Below are 23,481 nucleotides of genomic sequence, written 5' to 3' on the forward strand. Positions count from 1 at the left end.
CTAACACATATTTCATTGACTTTTAATAGGGTCCATCCTCTAACAAAGAACTTATATATTAGTACATCATTTTGCGGGTACCACCCCCATCGAGGTTTTCCCTCTAATCAAGGGTTTCCCTCATTAACAAATCTCATGTTATTATTATGTATGGTGATCCTTTTTATGGTTTTTGCATCTACTCTTTACATATTTTGGAATTAATAAGGATATTGAGAGTTGTTTTAATTGCATAATTGATTCAACCCCCTCCCCCTCTCAGATATGTTTCTCAACTTTACTTTCTAAAAATCTTAACCTAGAAGAACTAATTGACTAAATTAATGAATTGGAATTATATTTTGAGTGTGAAGATATCAAAGATCCCAAGATGGTTAAATTTTTGAAGGCAAAGTTGAAGGGTAATGCAAAAAATTGGTCATAGAAGATTAAGTTGGAGAAAAATAGACAAGGAAATGAGAAAAATAATAGATGCAATTAGATGATGGATATAGTGATTAGGCAATTCATTCTTGTCAATTATGAGCTCAATTTTCTGAAGAAAATGAAGGGTTGAATCAAGAAGGAAGATTTATTTAGGAGTATACAAAAGAGTAATATCAAGTCCTCATCAGAACAGGCCATGTGGAAGATGAAAAGGAGAAATTTTCCTGTTACCTTAATGTGTTAAGGCCAAGTACTCACAAGGAGTTGAATCTAGTTAGAATCAGTAATATTGAAAAGGCATAACAATTTTCCTTAAGGATGGGAGACAATTTAAACAATAAGTTTGAAAGAAAAAAAGGTAGACAAGGTCATGGTGGAATATCCAAACCTACAGTCTTAAGGAGGCCAAAATGAAGACTGGAAAAGGAATGATAAGGCCATTAGAATTTAGAATCAAAGGGGAAATAATTTCAACCATTCCTAGAATCAAAATAACAAGGATCAAAGAGGAAGACAACGAGGTCAAGGACCAAGAAGAGGATATTTTTGTGGGACTTGTTTCCATTGTGGAGAAGAAGGGTCACATAGAGCTTATGAATATCCTCAAAATCAAGGGAGTTCCAACAAAAGACTTGAGGTAAATGCATAAGTTGCATGTATAAATGAATATTCTAAATCATCACATTCTGAAGATGCTAAAAGAGGAGAAGTCTCGGTTACTAGAAGAGCCTTGTTGAGTGATGAGAATGAATCGAAATAAATGAAGAATTTGTTTTACACCACTTGCAAATGTAATGGTAAAGTAGGTGTGTGCATTAAGTTGTGGTGCCAAAAACATGACACCCCTTTTTTTTGTTTTTAAAAGTGCATATGCGTTATAGCGTGTATACACTTTTAAAATGCCTTCTCATCATCGAAGTTCGAGATTAAGATCACATTGTATGTTTTCTACTCTTGTTTTTGTATTGTTTTATATGTTTTGCATTGTTTTACATGTTTTTGCATTGTTTTGTAGGCTTTTTTCAATTTTTCTTTAAATTTGTATATTTATTTAGATTGCAATTAGTTTCTTATCAATAAATGTGCATAATGAACCACCAAATCCCCAACAAGATCACAACCAAAAACCTTCACAAGATCCAAATGAAAACCCTCCACAAGATGAGAATCAAAACCCTCCACAACAAGAGTGAGAAATTTCACAACTTGCACCAATTTGAAGACCTCCTCCTGGGACACAAGACAACATAATAAGTGAAATAAAAAGAGGGAAAAATGAATTAGAAGCACTCATTGGTAAGTTGAAATCTTGTGGACAAACCAATCCAATGAGAGCACAATTGGCATCCTCCCTCAAGTCCATTATGACCCATGCAGCTTCTGTTAGTGGTCAGTTGGATATTTGACATGTTAAGAGGGATGAGAAAATAAGATATTATGCAAACAAATTATCATATCAAGATGTAAAAAAAAAAAAAAAAAAAACCAAAAGGTAGCATTTGTGCATTGTTTAGAAAGCTTGGTGAATAAAATATTGTTAGAGAGACAACTAAAAGATTCCCCATCCATTGGTTCATACATGATGGTATTAGAAATAATTTTTGGGATAGATTGTGGATGGTCTTTGATGCCCCTCCCTACAATAATCATGAGGTTCCAATATATTTTTTAAAGAAATTGTATTGTAAATTTGTCCTTGGGAAGATCCCCAATTATTTTTATATATTAGAATCTCAAGGTAGAGGTGGGGGGTCATCATTTGAGAGGCCGAGGGCACATTGTGACCCTAATGTAGTTAGGGCACTTGTTGTCAAGCCACAGGGTGAGTATGTGATTATTCCTTTAGTTGCCAAGGAACTTGTAAAGGCCAACACTCTAGGGACTATTAATGCTTTGATGTAGACCCTCATTCATTGCATGAGTCCATTAGTTGAGGAGGACCCTTCTATCTATTGCGGTCACATGTGGACATCATGTGAATCCTTATGCACATTTGGTAGTCATGTTGGAGATAGTATGGATGATGGGCTAGTCATTGATAAGTTCCTAAATTAGACATTTGGCATTGACAGACAGGTAAATTACAAATATAATAAATTAATTTGATCACATTTCGTATCTATAGTGAATGACTAATTAATTAGCATGTATTGACATTGTTCAAAATTTAGGGTTAGAGTGTTGGCGGCCCTAGTAGAGATCCCTCAGTCCCATTTCTCATTCTGTCAACAAGTCTAGAGGTATGTATCAATTTAATCATTTAAATTAATACATATATTTATTAAGTAATCATATGAAGGATTGAAAAAAAAAATGATACATGTGCATTAGTTCTCTACTGGACCATCGAGATTCACTAGGGACTTTGAGCCTAGGTGTGATGCGAGCTTCGTAGAAGTAAGTTTGTTTCATGTTAATTTAATTCATTTGATTATATTTTTTTCATGTTTCATGTTACATGTAGCTTGTATTATATGACATGCAACTCTTGACATTTGAGACTCCTCCTCATCTTCGGTAGTCCATTGATCATGGAGTTACTGTAGTGATAGCTAGTTTAGAGCCATTGACTGAGGTACAAAAGAATTTTCTTGGCTTTAGTTTTTGTTTAAAATAGTTACTATCAAAATTTCTAATGTTATTTATAAGTGATTATATTGATTGAATTGTTGTAGGGCCTTGTTACACTCAATCATCCATGAGCCTTTGAGGTGGACTTACAGAGTGACTATTTGATGGTGGTAAGAAAATAATTAATTTTGTGTGTAAATATATCTAATTTCAATGTATAATGATTATTCATTCATATCTACTTTGTTTGTATCAACTTGAGTTAGAGAAGAGCCTAAAAAAGAGGACGAGCGAGCATGTGAGGAAGACCCCATCATCCCCATCATCTCCCTCCACATTATGACCGAAGACCTCTAGGGATTTGTTTCCTTCTCCTCATGGGAAGGAGAAGATATAGTTGATAGACACACATTTATAGGCATCAGTGGACATATATGTTGGATTTTATGTCAGTGGACATATTCAATAAACATTTGATGTATATATGACATTTTATATTTGATGTATGACATATATTTGATGCATGACATTATTGGTTATCATAAAATATTATGTGCTTGTTAATGTATGACATTATTGGTTATCATTTTATATTATATGTTTGTTCATGTATGACATTATTGGTTATCATAATATATTATATGTTTGTTCATGTATGACATTATTGGTTATCATAATATATTATCAAGGTTGCATGGGTACTTGTACCCACATACCCAAGTACAGGTTACACATATCCTAAGTACAGGGTACTCAATGGAGAGCATCATAGCTAAGGACCTTGATTGAGATTTTTGATTTTTTTTTTGTCAGTTTTTTTGTTTGTGTATCAGCTTGTTGTTTATCAAGCTTTATTCAATACCTAATTAGTTTTAAACTTTGATAGAATATTGATTAACAATAAACTTTATCACTATTCAAGCATAAGTTCATCATTTCCAATATGTCATCATCATATGATTTATGAGCTTGTTCATGTTTAAAGTTTTCCTTCTTTGTTATTTTTTTATCAAGCTTAATTCAATACCTAATCAGTTTGAAAATTTGATACAATATTGATCAACAATAAACTTTATCATTGTTAGAGCCAAAAATTTATCATTTGCAATATGTCATTGTCATATGATTTATGATCTTCTTGTTTATGTTTAAAGTCTGCCTTCTATGTCATGCATCTAAACATTTATCATAAATTATTATTACAAACATATAACAAATCTAAAATTGAAAACAATACATTACATTCGCAAACTTTATCATTGTTCTTGATTTGAAAAATCATTGTCATGACTCATAAATTCAGGTTTTCTATAAATATAAAAGTGTAATTAAAAATAAAGTTTGACATACCCAAGTACCCCCTTCCCCATGCAACCTTGTATATTATATGGTTGGTCATGTATGACATTATTGGTTATCATAATATATATCTTGTTTTTATTGTTTACACTTTAAGTACATTTCATGTATTTCATTTTAATGTAAATTGCATCCAAAATGATGCAAAGTGTTCACACCAAAAGCTAGTGGATTCTTAGCAAGAACACTTTTAAGGAAAACTACCTATGGCATTTAATGATTCTTAGGGACGATTTGGTTCAATGTGCCTAAGAATGTTTGAGCACTCAACAAGATGGGAAGAGCTTGGGGCTAGTGTTTACTTAGCCACCTGGAGCTAACGAAATAGACAGTTTGATCTCACGATGAAAGGTGAGAGAGATTTGGTAGTTGGCAACATTTTACTGGCCAACACTACAAGTTTCAACATTACCCGAGATGGCATCAAAAAATTAAAATGGAGTAAGATAAAAAAAAAGAGAGAAAGGTTATTGTAGGTCTCGACAACACGATCCTATAGCATCCAAAATCGCATCCATACCTCTCATGAGCTTCGAGATATGACCTATCAAAGATCGCTACCCTATGGCATTTAGTGACTCTTAGGGACGTTTTAGTTCAGCATGCTTGAGAATGTTCAAGTGATCAATGGGATGGGATGAGCTTGGGGCTAGGGTTTACCTAGCCACCCAGAGCTAACAAAATAGACAATTTGATCCCAAAACAAACAGTGAGGGAGATATGAGCAAGATATGTATGCCTAGGCCACTTTGTGCAAGATATGAGCAAAAGTTGCTAATTAGGCCAAATTGGGTCTTTTTGAGTTTTTGGTCAAGGTAGCCTAGGATTTGGTGTTTTTAGGTGTTTTTTAATATTTTGGAACCTTTTCCAAGTCTTAAAAGTGAAATCTACTGAACTTTGCATTAGTTGCACTTCTTATGCAAAATTGCAAAAGTTGTAAAAGTTGCTTAAAAATACTAATCTGATTGGAAAACTTCTAACCTTCAAAAAAATGTTTCCCATGCTTGTATACCTGAGCATGGATAGTTACAACTTCCCAAACTTCCATTTGCAACTTTTTTGCAAAAATTGCAAAAGTTGCTCGAGCAATTTTTTGAGCAACATTGCAACTTTTGAGCAATTTTTGCTCTTTATATATTTAGGTCAAATGGGTCCATCTAGGACTATTCTAGGACCCTAGTTAAGATACCTAGGACCTATTAGGTAAAAAAATACCTTAGTCTCTCATGAAATTGAAAGACAACGAATAAGCAATTGGATACGAGCTACTTCTATTAAATATACAAAGGAAGATATAGAAAACCTGCTTAATAGAGAGATTTATTTGAGAGAAAAGGACATTTTGAAGAAAATGGTTATCTTGGTGCCATCTAGGGTATGCCAATTACTTAGGATGAAGAGTCAAAACCTAAAACTATTGGGAAAGAGTGCACATGTACACAGACAGAAAATTTTTAGATAGAGAAGTAACAAGTGCTATAGAATTTTCCATGGAGCAATGTGAAGTGAAGCCTCAAATTGGCTCATTTGTAAGCAAAGAATCTGGTTTCATACTTCATTCTAGCACCACATATGTTTCAATTAGAAATGCCTATTCATCAATGGCCTTGCATTTATAGGACTTGGGAAGCTAGGATACTCAAGCTGGGCATGATCCCTCAAAGTTCTCATCGAAATATATTAATGATCTTAACAGAACAACAAAAGCTCATTGCCACCTTTAAATGGAGACTTCAGTTTAAATGGATATTGTCAGTTCCCAAACATGCCCCAATCAAGTAGATGACTAGTTTAACAAGAAACTAGTAGGAAACGAGGTTGTGGAAATGAACTCAATGAATTAAAAAAAAAAGTTTGTAATCATTCCCCCAATGGTCACAACCTTCCAAATTTTGTTGGATCAGTTGGGGAAGACATTCTAATGTAGAGATCATAGCCTTCTTCTACCAATTACCTCCTAGGTTTCTAATAGCAACCAACCCACTAGAAGATGCCAATTTGGTTTACCAACTATTTTCACTTAGGTTTGCACCCTTCTCCAAAGCCTATGCATGAGGACAACCTAGTGAAACATGGAAACAACCTCCAAGTTGTGGGATTTGAACTATGAGGTTAAGTCTTTGGAGAAGGCCGACTTCCTCTTACTATCAGGATGCACCTAACTACTCTTGGAGAGGAAAAGGGAGAAGGAGAGCATGAAAAAAAATCTACCTAATCTAATCTAAAGAGGTGATGCACCAAAATAGACTGTTCACACCAATCTCTACCCACATATGTGCTATTGAACAAGAATAAAACTAAGGATATACACATTCAGACTTTCTTTTAATCTAATAACCACATGTAGATCAAAAAATCCAAGATGAATGACACAAGGAAAGGGATATTCACTTATATTATCATTCATAGATCCAAGGAGATATAGTCATGCAGGTTACAAATCTCTACAAAACATGAGTGAGAGGCAAAGAGTTCTTGCACTTTCACACCAATGGCTGAAGGAGATAGGTAGAATATCATTCAGTTTAGAGGCAAAGGGAATTTTTACACTGAAATTGCAGAGCAACAGTAGAGAAAAGTCAGAGAAGGATCAACCTTTACAAAATTCACAAAAAATGCCTTTATAGTTTAGGCATAACTGAGATGTCCTCTAACTATCATTTATTCTACAACCACTGCATTGAAGTCCTACTGAGAATAATCATAGAAAAAATTTGAAGAAAATCTGATCTTGCTGTCAAATAATGCCTTGAGAAGATAGAAATGATGCCATTAAGCTATTTTGACCAAGTAGATGGATTGGATTGGAGGGGTGGAGTGTTCTCCCGCGTTTAGCATTCATTTCCTAGTGGTTGGAGATGATCATGAAGATCAGATTGGTGTAAAATCTTGGCTTTCCCCTATTTCTAGTTCATGAATCAGCATGATTAGTAGGTCAACATAACCCTGGCACCGGGATGAGCCACGCGGAGAAATCAATTTGCCTCATTTTTCCACCTTGTAGGTCTTCACGCAGTTGACCCTGCTTTTCTCTAACTAACCGCGCCATCTTCCTAAACACTGACCATGATGGCTACATTAACTATCAACACCCCCTAAATGTCAATCGGGTAAAAGCACAAACTTGTGTCACCTTTTATAAAGAAACATGATATGAGAATGTAACAGTTCAACATTAGTGACAAAAAAAATAGTATTTGTGTTTAAAATATGAAGGTGATGTAAACTAATGAAATGTGTAGAATTGGATGAATTTTATGCCTATAATTTTTATAATTTTTTTGAGTAAGAATTTATTCATTTTATTTTATTTTGAAGTTCCTTTTTTAACTATAAAAAATATAGGGTGTAGTTCCTGTCAAACAAGTATATGCAAATCATCCTTTTTTGTTCTAATTTGAAAAGATCTTATAGATGACATGTATAGCTAGTGCACAAAGAAAGAAATAATTATTTTTGATGTATATTTTCTTTGTTATAAGTACTCAAGTTTGATCTTATCAGAATCCAACAATTTTTTCCTCCCATCAAAACTTTCCTATCAAATCTATACCTTCTTGAAAAAAATTACATATTCATGAAGATGATTCTCTCCTCTAGAGATAAATATAAATTTTAATTTTTTTTGATATGATTTACTATTTTTTTTCCTTTTTTGAGGGAGCATCTTCTGAAATGTTGAAATATCAACTTATAATACTTTGAGATTATAACATATTATAACTAATCAAAACACAAATTTTTTTATATAGTGATGATATTGAATCTGAGATCTATAAAAGGGTATTTTTAGTTTTTTTTTTAAAATTGAGTTTTGATAGAGAAATGATATTTGACCAAAACAGGTTTTGGTATCACAAATGGTGACACAGATCTCTTCTTTTACCCAATCTTGGTCGGGCTCATAAAGACATGTGTCACCTAGGCGCTATGTAGCTATGCATATCCTCTGGGCACTTTTCCATAGTGAGATAGCGCCCAGTGTCAGTCTGAACTGATCTAACGATCGTGAGGACTCGCCATAATGCTACGCTATGCCCTTAAAACTTTTGCGCCCACAAACCACTTGGCATCTGACTCAACAACTATACCACACTAGACAACACCTGGCATCCAACTGGCGACCCACAGAGAAATTGGTCCCGTAGAAACATGTGGTGGCTACCCATTTTCTAGCATTTTAAAATTTCCTCGCATCTTTATAATGCAGGAAAGCATCAGTCCTTGATCTACCTACATTAGATGGTGGACATAACTTGTACCTCCTGAACCTCTTAGAACATCCACTGTGACATCACTCAGGACACGTGTTGTCAAACTACTTCCTCACAATATTTATCTTGCGTGCACCTTGATTTTACACGAAAGCCTCAGCCGTGGATCAGATCACATTGGACAGTGAGGACTTATCCAATACTTAGCTGCCAAATGATGTCATCTGGGACACGTGCGCTCCTCCTGCTTTCCTGCATTATTTAAACATCTTGCAACTCCATATTGTGGGTATGCACCAACCATTGATCTATGAAGATCTCACGGTGCTCGTAACATGTGTTTCCTAAACCTCTACAACCATATGCCATGATGTCACTTGGATGCATGTCAACAACCCACTTTCTCGCATTGTTAGAAGGTCTGACAAAGCTTAGAATGCAAGGAAGCGGGAACCAATGGAATTGCCAGCTCAACCATCCTGTCCAACCTGTGGCCCATTAGAAGGAACACGGACCCACCTGCCATGCATCACAAAAAGGGTTTTTCGCATTATTTAAAGATCGTTCATTTGGAAAATGCAGGGAAGTGGGTCCAAACGTAGATTTTCTGAGATCCAATGATGAGGAACTTGCGGGCCCGCAGAAATATAATAAGGAATAACATAAGGTTCAATCATTTAATTTTTTGATATTCCTAGGGGGGTTTAAAATAATATTAAACTGGGAAGTGACCATTGGTGGGTTGGGCATACAAATTTGAATTCAAATTTTGGCGGGGGCACAAAAATAAACAACATTTCTTTTGACTCACAGGGGATGCGAGCCTGCTATGCATATGACCAGTGGCCTGAAGCATCCATTAGGCTACATAGTCAAAAAGATGTAGATCCTATGCACACCGTGAAACCCTAACCCTACCTCTATAGTAATAGCAAAATACTGAAGAAACTCTATTTCTATAACTGGAACCAGAAAAAAAAAACCTCCTTCTACAACCCTCAAAATTTTGAAATTTTCTGTCTCACGGAGACATCTGTGCTCGTGCACTTCTTGGAAAAGCAGAGAACAAATAGGAAAACAAAAAAAAACTAACTATATACATTGAATCTCAAACCCTTAGAAACATGGCTTGAGATAAATCCCATTGACTGGGATAGGTAGAATCTCACCATCAAGCTTGCTTAACTAGAAAGGATTGGCCTGTTTACAACTTTCAATTAGATAGGGACCACTCCATAATGCATCAAACTTTGAGTGTCTTCTCGGTTTTTCCTTATTTGCATCCCATTTCAAAACCAGGTCTCCCTCTCTGAAAGTTCTGACCCTAGCCTTCCTATCAAAACTCCTTTTTACTTGCTGTTGGTGTGTCTCTAGGGTCTGCATGGCTTTATTTCTCTTCTCTTCTAGCTCCATCAGCTCTACCATTCTTACTATCATGGCATCATCTTCAATCAACTCCAGCTGATGAGCTAGCTCCAAGGCTGGGAACTCCAATGAAATTGGAAGCCTTGCTTCTCTACCATATACCAGCACAAATGGTGAATTCCCTATTGATCTTTTAGGTGTTATCTTGTCAGCCCACAGTGCAGTCTTCAGCTTTTTATGCCAACACCTTTGTTTATCCTCTATTGTCCTTTTCATGATCCTGATCAGGTTCTTGTTGGAGGACTCAACCAAACCATTACCCTGAGGATAGTAGTTTGAGGATGTGCTCAAATAGATATTATGATCCACTACCCATGCACAAATCTGAGCTCCAACAAAAGATTTTGCATTATCTGAAATAATAGTTGAAGGGGCACCAAATTTGGTCCCAATTCCATCAAGGAACTCAACAACTAAAGATTCAGTGGCATCCTTCAATGCAACTGCCTCTGTCCATTTGGTCAAGTAATCTGTAGCAGCTAAAATCCACTTGTGACTAGAACTAGAAGAAGGATTGATAGGGCCTATGAAATCCAATCCCCATTGAGCAAAAGGCTGGTCCACCTAGATAGGATGAAGGGGAAGAGATGCAAGTCTTTGCTTGCCAGAGAAGAAGGCACATTTTTCACACTTCCTCACATACTTATGACAGTCATAGAACAAAGATGGCTAGTAATAACCAGCCCTCATGATCTTCATTGCAGTTGTTCTAGCTAAGAAGTGGCCACCATTAGGACCATCATGAAGCTCTTTGATCATTCTTTCAGCTTGGTCTGTATCAAGGCATCTTAATAGGGATCCATTAAAATCTTTTTTGAAAAGGATACCATTAACTATGACATAAGGAATTGACTATAGTCTATACTGTCTCCTTTTAGTTCTATCTAATCCCTGAGGGTATCCATTGCCTAGCAAGAAATTCATCATATCATCCATCCAATTCCTTGGGTTATTATTTCTTACTTCTTGTTCTTATGTTAATACCATGGCAACTTCGTCATGAGGCTCTTGAGATGATAACATTTGTTTACACAATCCTTTCCCTCTTACTAGCTTGGTAATCTGAATGTCAACATCATATTCCATCACTTTAGTAATCCAGCCAGCTCTTTTCTCACCAATATCTTTGCTTAAAAGGAAATCCTTCACACTCACATGGGGTACCGACAAATGGATCTTATTGTGGGATAGGAGGTGTCTGGATTTATTCAAAGCTTTGATGACTGCAAGGGCTTGTTTCTCTACATAACTATACCTATCTTCATACTCCTTAAGCCCTTCACTAAAGAAGGCTATGGGATGCTCCTCATTTTTGTCATTTGTTTGAGTCAAGATAGCAGAGATACTTGACTCACCACCTAAGGTATAGAGGATGAAATCTTTCTCAAAATTTGGATTCATGAGAGTAGGGGCTGAGGCTATGGCTGTCTTGATTTCTTCAAAAATTTCCTTCCCTTCCTTGGTCCATGCAAATAACATACCTTTCTTGAGCATAGTTGTAAGAGGTTTCACCATGGTAGCAAGATTTGGAATAATCTTCTCACAAAATTTATCCTACCTAGGAAACTTTGCAGCCCTTTCTTGTGTTTAGGAAGAGGGAGGGCAAGTATTGCTTTTTTCCTCTCTAAATCAATGGTTAAACCATCCTTAGATACAATGTGTCCTAATAATTTTCCTTGATTAGTATCAAAGACACACTTGCTTGGGTTAAGGGAAACCCCAAACTCTCTACACCTTAGGAATACTTGTCTGAGATGATCAAAATGATCATCTACATCCTTTGAATACACAGTGATATCATCAAGGTAGACTTATACAAACCTTTCAATCATATTCTTGAAAGCCATCTCCATTGCCTTCTAGAATGTAACACATGCATTGGTTAGTCCAAATGGCATCTTATAATAAGCATAGGTACCCCACTTAGTGGTAAATGCAGTCTTGTACCTATCAGACTCTTTAACCAGCACTTGATTGTAACCAAAAAATCCATCAAGAAATGAAAACCTCTTTGAACCACTGACCTTGGACAAAATATTCTCCATAGAAGGGAGAGGATGGTGATCTTTAAGGGAAGCTTGGTTAAGGTCCCTAAAGTCCACACACAATCTAACTTCCCCATTCTTCTTCCTAATAGGGACAAGGTTTGCTACCCATGATGAGTGTTTGATGGGAAAAATTAGATTGGCCTTGATCAACTTAGATAGCTCCTTTCTCATTAAGGGTTCAATCTTAGGATTCACTAGTCTCTATTTTTGTCTTACTGGTTTGACATTATCAACTAAATCTATGGTATGCTGAAACAACCTTGGGTCAAAGCCCTTTAAGTCATCATATGTCCAAGAAAATACATCATTAAATTCTTGACATAGATGAATAAAATTTTCTTGCTCAATTTCAGAACATACCTTCCCCATGTTTAAGGACTTTCCATCAACAATCATGACTGGGGTGTAGTCACTTTCATCAGCAGCTAAGTTCATGGCCTTGCCTCTTGCTTGGTCATCTAGATTGAAAACACTTTCTAAGGTAATGAGACCTTTAGGTAGCTTGTTGGAGCTGAGATGAATGATCTGATCACCATACTGATCCTGCAGTCTCAACTGATTTCTCTCTGAAAATTCTGCCTCATTCTGCAAGAAGCTCACAATTTTCTCATCAGATTCAAACACTTGCCAATGGATGTTGTTATCAGGGATAGCATGCCTTACTACCACTTTGATTTTTTGCTTCTTCTCTTCCTCAAGATTCCCTGGAACATCATAAGATGCACCTATTGCTGCAAGTCTATCAGCATGTCTGTTATCTTTTCTAGGGATGCTTTGAATATTAAATGCATTGAAACCTTCAAGAAAATCCCACACCCTATATTTATAAGACTTGAGCAAACCATTTTTGATGATATTCTAATTCCTCACTTGATTAACCACCAACTCACTATCCCCATACACCCTTAAGGCTTGGATTCCTCTTTTTTGAGCAAGTATGAGACGTTGAATCAAGGATTCATAGTCGGCTACATTGTTAGTGCAATTGAATTGGAGCCTAAAGGAGAAGTAGTACCTTACTTGTGTGGGAGAAGTCAACATCACACCAGCCCTTGATCCATCAAAGTACATACTCCATATCCCACTCACATCTTCTTTAGTACCCACAAGATTGGGGACTAGAGCATCTTTTTCCAATATACAATATGTACTAAGGCCTATCTCAAGGGTCTCTGACATAGGGTCAAATTGATATGCATCAGCCCATTCATATAAGAAAAAATTAGGTATCTCTACTAGGGAAGTGGTAGGCTCATTCACTATGTCATTCTTATCCATCTCTAGGATAAGACAGTTCATGTTGATGGGGTTGGGGGTGTAAGATTCAGTATGATGGAGGGCTTGAGACTCTACTCTAATTGAAGCATTGGCTCCATATCTCATCTTGAAGGACATATATGACCAATCAGAAGATATAAAACCACCTATTTGGGGAGTAAAGTCTCTTGACAAATAGATGGCAAAATATGGCTTGACTTCAACAACAGAGATATCTTGGGTTAAAGTACAACCAGGGCATGCATGTAGGGCCATCTCCACATTCCTAAGGATTCCTACAGTCTTGATAGTACTACCATCCAACTACAATACATCCCTAACAATGGGCTCATATTTCATTCCTAAAGTATCAACAACACACCTAGGCATCACTGAACTACTGGCCCCTGAATCAATCATGCAATTATGGACTAGTTTTCCCCCTATAATTAGAGAAACATAGAATGGAGGAGGTCTAACCTTTTTGCTTGTTTCTACCTCCCTTGACAGTTGTACTAGGCTTGTGGCACTCTCCATGTTGAGTTTCTGATCCTTTGGTTCAATTCTTTCCAATTCTTGCTACAGTAACCTCTTTTGCATGGGTATAGTAGCAACAACATCCCACATGGATATATTCACATTTTTCTTCTTCATTTTCTCTACCACACTGAATGGTATAGTAGGTGTTTTGGTAGAGACTTTGGGAGCTGTAATTGTATGAGGTTGAGATGGAATAACTTGAGGATCACTTGTATCTTTTCTGCCATGATTTTGCCTTTGCTGCTGAAAGGTACTTGATTGATTATTTGTTGTTTGCTCATGAAATATTGCATTTTAAGTTGAGGCCTGATTGGGAGGAGGAGGGACAACATCTTCCATAGCTCTTCTTTTGCTTCTAGTGTTATGAGCAATGGAATCGTGGTTTACATTACAATGCTCCTCCATCTGATGATTCATAAAAGAGAAATCACCCTGTCTTTGCATATCTGAGGCATCTTTAAATTGGTCCTCCTTGTATGATTGTTTTGCTGCAGGTTCTTGGAATGTCAAGGCCATAAAAGATTTAGCCTTTTGACACATGCAATAGGCATAGGATTAATTGCAGGATAGACAAAAATCCTGATCTTAGGCCATGTTGTTTTGAGGGACTATGGCCCTACTTTAATTTATATTTGAGGTTGAAGCATGGCCACCCTGCCTATTCTGATCAAAATAATTGCTCCAATGATTAGGATTTGGAGGCCTACCACTATTGGGAGCTTGATATTGCAATTGATGAGGTTTACTACATTGAGCTTGCTATCTTTCTAAAGTCACCACCTTGTTGCTCATTTTCTATATCATGGAGAAATTATCCTCTAGCCTCTTTCCTTGATCTTCTAACTTTTTCCCTTGATCTTGCAATTTTTTATCAAGGTTATTCTCTCTTTTGTCCATGTTCTACATTAGAGATTGCATCATCTCTTTGATTTTGTCTATCCCATTTGAAGATGTGGAAGCTTGAGGGACTGGGACAAGGGACTGTGATGTAGAAGTTGTGGGAAGAGGAGCCATCACTGGTTGATGATTTGGAGCATCAAGGAAGAAAGGCATAGGAGGCCTTGGAGCTAACTTACCTCCTTGTATCAATATATTTTCTACCCTTATTGCTATGTCATAGGCATTAGGCAAGGTATCTCCTCCCATAGTTTGGATTGTAGTGGTGATATCACTATTAAAAGCTCTAAGGTAATGCAAGAAGGCATTACCAGGGGTAGGCTTCACTGGAGTAGGTATTCTATCCCATTTCTTTTGAAATCTATAATTAAAATTAGTCATACATTCATGGGGGGCTCTTTTTATAGTAGTCAACTGCTCTAAAAGTGACAAATAGTCACTTTTATCCTCAAAATGTTTGCACAATCCTGCTCCTAATCCATCCCAATCTGTTATAGAACCATGAGCCAAACATCTATACCATTGTAGTGCTTTTCCTTTCAAGGATGAGGCTAGGAGCCTAACTGAAACATCATCCTCTGTAATACCATGGATATTGTAGACATTCACAACTTCTTGAATGTGTTCTAAGGGAGAGATATAAGTTTCACTAGTAAACTCTGGTAGACTTTTGAGGGAAGCTACTGGTATATCATGTCTTTGGGCTAATAGGAGAGGGCTCCCACCATTAAATGTGGCAAAAGTATGAGCTCTAGGAAACACCATAAAGACAAGTGATCTATTGATATGTATTGATGCTAGTCTAGGCTGAGCTCTCATAGTAGGAGAAGTAGAGATAGATCTTGTAGGTGTATTTGTCACTATTGCACTCCTGACTAGTGATAAAGATATTCTAGCCCTCCTTCTTCTAGGGTTTGAAAATGAAAGCTCTTGGTACTGAAACTTACCTCTAGAAGATTCCCTTGTTTCGGCTTTGGGCATAAATCACTGCAACTTTAGTCTGGAACCGGATATGTATTTGAAGCTCAGAGTCAACAAGTACTTTGAAGAATGAGCCTCTTGGAGGCTTAAACACTAAAGCCAGTACTATCTCCTTAGTATTGATCTTGAAATCTTCCCTTTTGACACCAGTAGGCTTGAAATTTTTTGAAAGATGTTGTCCCACCGGGCATGCCAAAAACTGTTGTCACTTAGGTTTGTACCCTTGTCCAAAGCCTACGCATGAGGACAACCTAGTGAAATAGGGAAACAACCTCCAAGCTGTGGGACTTGAACTGTGAGGTTGAGTCTCTAGAGAGGGTTGGCTTCCTCTTACTATCAGGATGCACCTAACTACTCTTGGAGAGGAAAAGGGAGAAGGAGAGCATGAAAGCAAATCTACCTAATCTAATCTAAAGAGGTGATGCACCAAAATAGATTGTTCACACCAATCTCTGCCCATATATGCGCTATTGAACCAGAATGAAACTAAGGATATACACATTTAGACTTTCTTTTAATCTAATAACCACATGCAGATCAAAAAATCCAAGATGAATGACACAAGGAAAGGGATATTCACTTATATTATCATTCATAGATCCAAGGAGAGACAGTCATGCAGGTTAGAAATCTCTACAAAACATGAGTGAGAGGTAAAGAGTTCTTGTACTTTCACACCAATGGCTGAAGGAGATAAGGTAGAATATCATTCAGTTTAGAGGCAAAGGGAATTTTTACACTGAAATTGGAGAGCAACAACAGAGAAAAGTCAGAGAAGGATCGACCTTTACAAAATTCACAAAAATTGCCTTTATAGTTTAGGCATAACTGAGATGTCCTCTAACTGTCATTTATTCTACAACCATTCCATTGAAGTCCTATAGAGAATAATCATAGAACAAATTTGAAAAAAATCTGATCTTGCTGTCAAATAATGCCTTGAGAAGATAGAAATGATGCCATTAAGCTATTTTGACCAGGTAGATGGATTGGATCAGAGGGGTGGAGTGTTCTCCTACATTTAGCATTCATTTCCTGGTGGTTGGAGATGATCATGAAGATCAAATTTGTGTAAAATCTTGGCTTTCCCTTATTTCTAGTTCATGAGTCAGCACAGTCAGCATGTCAACATAACCCTAGCACTGGGATGAGCCATGTGGACCAATCAATTTGCCTCATTTTGTCACCTCGCAGGTCTTCACGTGGTTGACCATGCCTTTCTCTAACTAACCACACCATCTTCCTAAACCCTAACCATGACAGCTACATTAACTATTAGCGCCCCCTAACTGTCAATCTTGGCTAGGCCTGCAAAGACATGTGTTACCTAGGTGCTATGTCACTATGCATATCCTTTGGGCACTTTCCCATAGCAAGATAGTGCTCAGCATCGATCTAAACTAATTTGATGATTGTGAGGACTTGTCATAATACTGTGCTATGCCCTTAAAACTTCTAGGCCCATGAACCACTTGGCATTTGACTCAGCAACCATACCACACTGGACAACACCTGGCATCCAACTAGCAACCCACAGAGAAATTGGTCCTGCAGAAACATGTGGCGGCTACTCGTTTTCCCGCATTTTTAAATTTCCTCGCATCTTGATAATGCGGGAAAGTGTCAGCCCTTGATCTACCTGCATCGGATAGTGGACATAACTTGTACCTCTTGAACCTATGAGAAAATCAGCCATGACATCACCTAGGACATGTGTCGCCAAATTGCTTCCCTATAATATTTATATTGCTTGCACCTTGATTTTGAGAGAAAGCCTCAACTGTGGATCAGATCACATCGAACGGTGAGGACTTATCTAGTACTTAGCTATGAGGAGGGCAAGAAAATGATGTCTTCTAGGACATGTGCCCTCCTCCCACTTTCTCACATTATTTAAACATCTTACAACTCCATATTGCGGGTATGCGCTGACCCTTGATCTGTGAAGATCTGACGGTGCTCGTAACATGTGTGTCCTAAACCTCTACAACCATCTGCCATGATGTCACCTGGACACGTGTCAACAATCTACTTTCCTGCATTGTTAGAAGGTTTGACAAAGCTCAGAATGTGGGGAAGCGAGCACCAATGGAATTGCCAACTCAGCTAGCTTGTCCAACTTGCGCCCCATTAGAAGGAACACGGACCCACCTACCATGCGTCGCAAAAAGGCTTTCATAGTTAAAGATCGTTCATTTGGAAAATGCAGGGAAGCGGGGAACCGTAGATTTTTTGATATTCAATGATGAGGAACTTGCGGGCCCACAGAAATATAATAAGGAATAACATAAGGTTGAATCTTTTAATTTTTGGATATTCCTGGGGGGGTTTAAAAGAATATTAAATTGGGAAGTGACCATTGGCGGGTTGGGCATACAAATTTGAATTCAAATTTTGGCGGGGGTGTAAAAATAAACAACACCAACCTTTGCCAAATGCTGACCTATCTCTCTCCAAGTGGACTCCACTTTCCTAAGGTCTTTCCCCCTTTCTAGGGCTCTTGGAAAACTTGGGTCCAATCTAGGCTTTAGGGACACTAGCCTTCAACTAGGCCAAATAAGGAAAAATATGCAGTCGAGTTTCAAAACTTCAAACTTAGGCTAGGATCAACATCACTAGGCTTATACCACTGGGATTCATGCACTTTTAAGGTCCTAACACCCCCAAGGGGTCAATTTCCCAAAATCAGGCCTAGAAATCTTAGTAGGTCAAATTTTAGTTTTCCTTGGAAAATTTCAAAAATTTCCGAAGGACAAGGCCAACTTACCACCTTTTCAAATACCCTTTACCTAGTTCTTGAAGACTCCAAAGGATCAAGGGCTGACTCTATTCTAGAATGTCCAAACTCCACTTTGGTCTGCATACCTAACAGGTCTAATTAGGCTGGGTTTTCAAAGCACGTGCTTGAAAATGGGTTCATAGAATCAACTCAACCCCATGGACCTCTTCCTCTCCTTCCTACAACTCTATTGCACCTTTCACTTGGGTTCAAACAATGATTTTGTAAGTTTGAATGTCACTTCTTCTTTACTTCCAAGCTGAACACATGGAGATGTTCAACCTAGGGCTTGCTGGTAAAAATAGCAACCCAACTCCTCCAGGTCTGAAATTTTTCCATATCAAAGTACACTTCCATAATTTTCATCACCCCAAGTGGCATCAAATGGAAACCATGAGATTACAAGTTAGAGGCACATGTTTGCCAAAACCCTTGAATTCAGGCCCAAGTAAGCAACCTTCACAAAAATTGCAATAAATTATGCAAATGAAAAGATATAACCTTCAAACCAAATGAAAATGAGACCTAGTTCATCAAGATATCCAACCATGATAGTTGATCTCCATCACCAATCTATACACATTCATACAACTGAGAAAAATAGAGAAAAAGGCAGAAAATCAGAGTTCTATTCATGTAAATCTTCACCAGTTAGTACAACTATGTTGTGCTCTCCATGTACAACATTTTAAAAAATGTATTCCTTGCCTCCAATGGTCATAACCATCATTCAAATGGTTATGCCAATGTTCAACTACATTTTCAATTATTTAGCAACAAAAGTTGTCATTTTGCATTTTTTTCGCATGACAACATTGACTTTTTTGCTTTAATAACCTCTTAGACACCTAAATCTTTGCCAAAAGACCCCAAGGCATTTAAATCTATCTAAACACCAACAAACTCCTTATTTCATAAAAAATAACTCAAATTCCTCAAATTTGACCTTTGGTTCAATTTGGTATCTTGGCTTATAATGACACCAAGGATCTAATTGTCCTTATATATGGTCTTGTTACAAAAACCTTATTCAAATGACTAATCCATGGACCTATTGCACTTCTTTGACTTGGTGCCCTGCATCACTTATTACTACTTACAAAAGCTCTGTAGGAGCACAATACAACAAAAATGAAAAGGTGAGGGACCTATGTTTCAAGGTGCCCCTACACCATTTGGTGGTTCTAGCACCTGTCTAAATAGTACTTCCTTTGCAATAGTGGCCTAGTCAACCCTTTAGCCTTAATTGTTGTCCCCATGGATTAATGCAACATTTTTGTGTATGCAATGTGAGCACTTTGTAATATGATATTATATCAAGAGTAGGAGGTGTCTTGGTGGTTAGTTTTTGCTTCCATTCAACATTTACTAAGTTGCAAGCCATAACCTTGCTTCTTGGGCTACTAGGAATCAAAGAGGTTAATGAAGGAACAATGACTTTTTCTCAGTATGAGGTCTTCAAATTCAGTCCATATGCCCCTGTTGATGTAAAAATAACATTCCTTAAGTTTGTATTCATGGTTCCATGTTTGGAGTAGATTTCATATGTTAAGCCTTTATTGTTGTCAAGGTGCAAGTGTGGGGTTTTAAGCCTTGTTCGAGCTTTCAAAATTTTTTTAGGTGTCCATGTGGGTTTTACTCTCCCAAGATTCACTGTTAGTACCCTACCACTTGCATCAATGATTCAAGGTGACCCTACCCCACTCTTCCTCCCTCTCCCTCTCTCCCTACTCAATCTAATGAACCAACTAGATCTACTCTACATTTTAATGTCTCAAGTATTGCATCATGGTCTGACTCACAAACTTTTCAAAGAGTCTTATTATGTGGTTTTCCACCATATTTTATGAAGTGGAAATTTGATGTGACAACAAGGTTCAAATAATGAAGAATCTTCCTCTCTATTTGCCAATCCTCGAATAACCACAAGTTAGGGTTCTTCATAGAATATCGTCTAAGCCATGTGTTGGTTACAAGCACCACACTGATATGGTACTCTAAACCATCACCATATATAATCGAGTGATCCAATTTCTACTTGGCTTGGACACAATGACATAAATAATAATCTATCCCTTCTTCATTTTCTTCAGGTGCAATAGCAACAAAAACAAGGCCTGCAATGATAAATGTACAAAATGAGGTCATTAATTCATAAAATACTTAGGTAAAAGTTATAAAGTTACATATTGAAATTAAAAATATATATAAATATATATATTACCAGATTGCACTAGATTAGACAAGTGGTCAAAGTCAATAGACAAATCCATCTCTACCATTTTCAGTGCTTATGGGGGATGATAGGTGTCAATTTGGTCCAAAACCCATATATCCCATTTGCACACCCATTAAGTCGACTCATAATCATCCTAATTTTCCTTTGCACATGATGGACAATAGCATGCCATTTTTTGTGTGTGGATACTCCATGAACCTACATTAGAGCTTCTAAAAGAGTGCAACTCACTTGATCCTGTTAGTGTGCAACAATCCTCATATGGTGCAATGTTAGTATTGTCTATCAACCAAAAAAATCTACAAAACATAAACTCACCTTCCTTACCTGGACCCATTGTAGCATTACACAACTAGATTATAGATTTTTCATCTATCAATATTGCTCCATCTTTATACTATAGTTCTTCACAAGATAAGGCTCTTTTGATGCATGTGCCTAGACCATTGTGCTCTCCCTTTCTATGACCAACCTCTATGAAATTCTAGATATATTGAATTCTACACAACCTGTGCATCATACTCAACCAATAGAACATTCATGCATTCTTGAATTGAGATGCACAATTGTTTGACCAAATAATGTGCTGACAATATGGTATGCCCTTGTTAGCAAAATCTCCATAAATTATTTAAAAACAACCATGTACAAACTCCATAGAATGTGATTGATCATCATTGATGTAAAAATGGTACTCCCTCAAAATCTTCTTGTCATCCTTTGTACTTTTAGGTGAATGCATGAATGTTATGTGAACAAATATGGAAATTTTTTGAGAAGTATACTACTTTGATTGCACCTCATTTTATGGTTGATGTGTGTAGTTGTTTGAGAAGTCTACAACCAAAACAATGGTATCCAATGGAAACATATCCTTGCACAACTTGAATTGCAAATCTAGCCATCGAGCTCTATGTATATCCCTTGCATTATTGTAAATTATCTTTTCAATGACTAAATCACATCTTTTACTCTATTTCCCATTTTTTAGAGCATATGTCACTATCTTATATTTTTTGTAATCTATTATTTCATTTCCAATTGCATGTGTACTATCCATATGTTCACAAGTTGATAAAAGTTGCAAAGAACCAAAAAATAAGCATATACCATCCAAGCATGATGTCTTGTAAAATTGTTGGCCATCCCCTATTTCACATAAAATGTTTTTTATTAAGAAAAATAGGTTTTACAAGGACCTGAAACCCGAAAGTTTTGCAACATAAAAGTTAAGACATTAAATTCCAGCAAAACATGAAACAACAACCAACAGCCAAAAAGAAACAAAAGGTCAGAGGCCAGGAGGCAAAAGCCAACCACCATACCGACAAGGAAAACCAAACCTAATGGTTCTCCTTATCCAGATCCTGTAGAGTTTTTGCAAATTCATTATCCTTCTGGTTGACCGCTCCTTCCTGGTTAATGTTCTTCCTCCTAGTCCAAATGATCCACCTGGTCCCTACCAGCATTTAGATCAGCCTCTTCCTTACCAATGTTCTAGCTAGTTAGCCTCCCCATGTTCCCCTTGATGAAAACTCTCATACGAGTATCCCCTAGGTTGACAATGTTCTCATTCAAAGTGTGTAGAGTGTCCATAATTTGATTAGTTAGAATTTGGATGACATTGTCTAACCTCTGGACTTTCTGTTCAACTAGGGAAAATCTATCCTCCTGATCATTTCTGGAGTCCTTGCCACTGCAGTGCTTCTGGCTATCATCCTATTCGTTCATCCTTCCAGTGTTCTCTTGGACTCTGGGAGGACTCTGACTGCTATCCTATATAATCTTTTCCTTAAGAGCCTCAATTTCTTGAAAAAACCATTTGATAGATCGAAAGTTATCTATCAAGCCGTTCTTTGCATTGTTCAGAAGGTCAAAGCTAGATTCCCACGTGTTATTAGACAATACTAGAAGAGCGAGGTTGATTAGCTCATCATAATGAGTTCTCCTATCGAGGTCCTCCATCACTTGGATGCTCATTGGCTCTCTGACAATTCCCAACCTAGCAGTATCCATGTTAAAATTCCTCCAAGCCCTCCTCCTATCCTTTCTTATCACCTCCCCACATTTTTCCACAGTCTTCTCCTCAAGTAGGGAAGCAGGCGTGATGGGACCAGGGGTCTCAGAGGTTAGGGTGATGGGTCTTCCTGAAGTAGGGCTTGGTCCACTTTTCTTTTTCTGGGGTTATCTAGGGGAGCATTGATGGTTTCCTCCCTGTCTCTCTCCCACCCCTTTTCCTCATCCTTCATAGTGTCCTTCCCCTTCTCCTTGTTCTCATCCTCAGACTCAGTCTCAGTCTCCTCTTCTTCTTCACTATCTTCTTTCTCCTCTCGGGGCTCAAGCTTGGGAAGAATGGGGGGGAGACCTTTAGGGATCTTTCTGTTGGGAAAGCGAGGGTTGTGGGCAACAGAGATGGCTTTGGTGGAATAATCCCCATCCTCAAATTTAACAACTTGAACATCCTCAGAGTCTGAATTGGGAGTGTCCTCCAAAGCATTACCTGGGTCACCAAGGGATTTTCCCCTGGTTTAAGCTTTCAAAAACTCATAAACCAAGAGGAGAAGGCCATCATGGAGGGCAGGATTAGTGATGGGTTTTCTCTTGAAACCCTCAATATTCTTAGACATGGAGGTGAAAAGAAAGAAAGGAAAAGAAAATTTAACAGCATGCCTGAAGTGGTTAAGCAACACAAAATGGTGCTTTCTTATCCTATTGAACCTAGAGTCAAGAGTAATATACTCAATG

Source organism: Cupressus sempervirens, chromosome 11, assembly GCF_028749045.1.
Source record: "Cupressus sempervirens isolate cs-2001-9-10 chromosome 11, ASM2874904v1, whole genome shotgun sequence".
Lineage (NCBI taxonomy): Eukaryota > Viridiplantae > Streptophyta > Pinopsida > Cupressales > Cupressaceae > Cupressus > Cupressus sempervirens.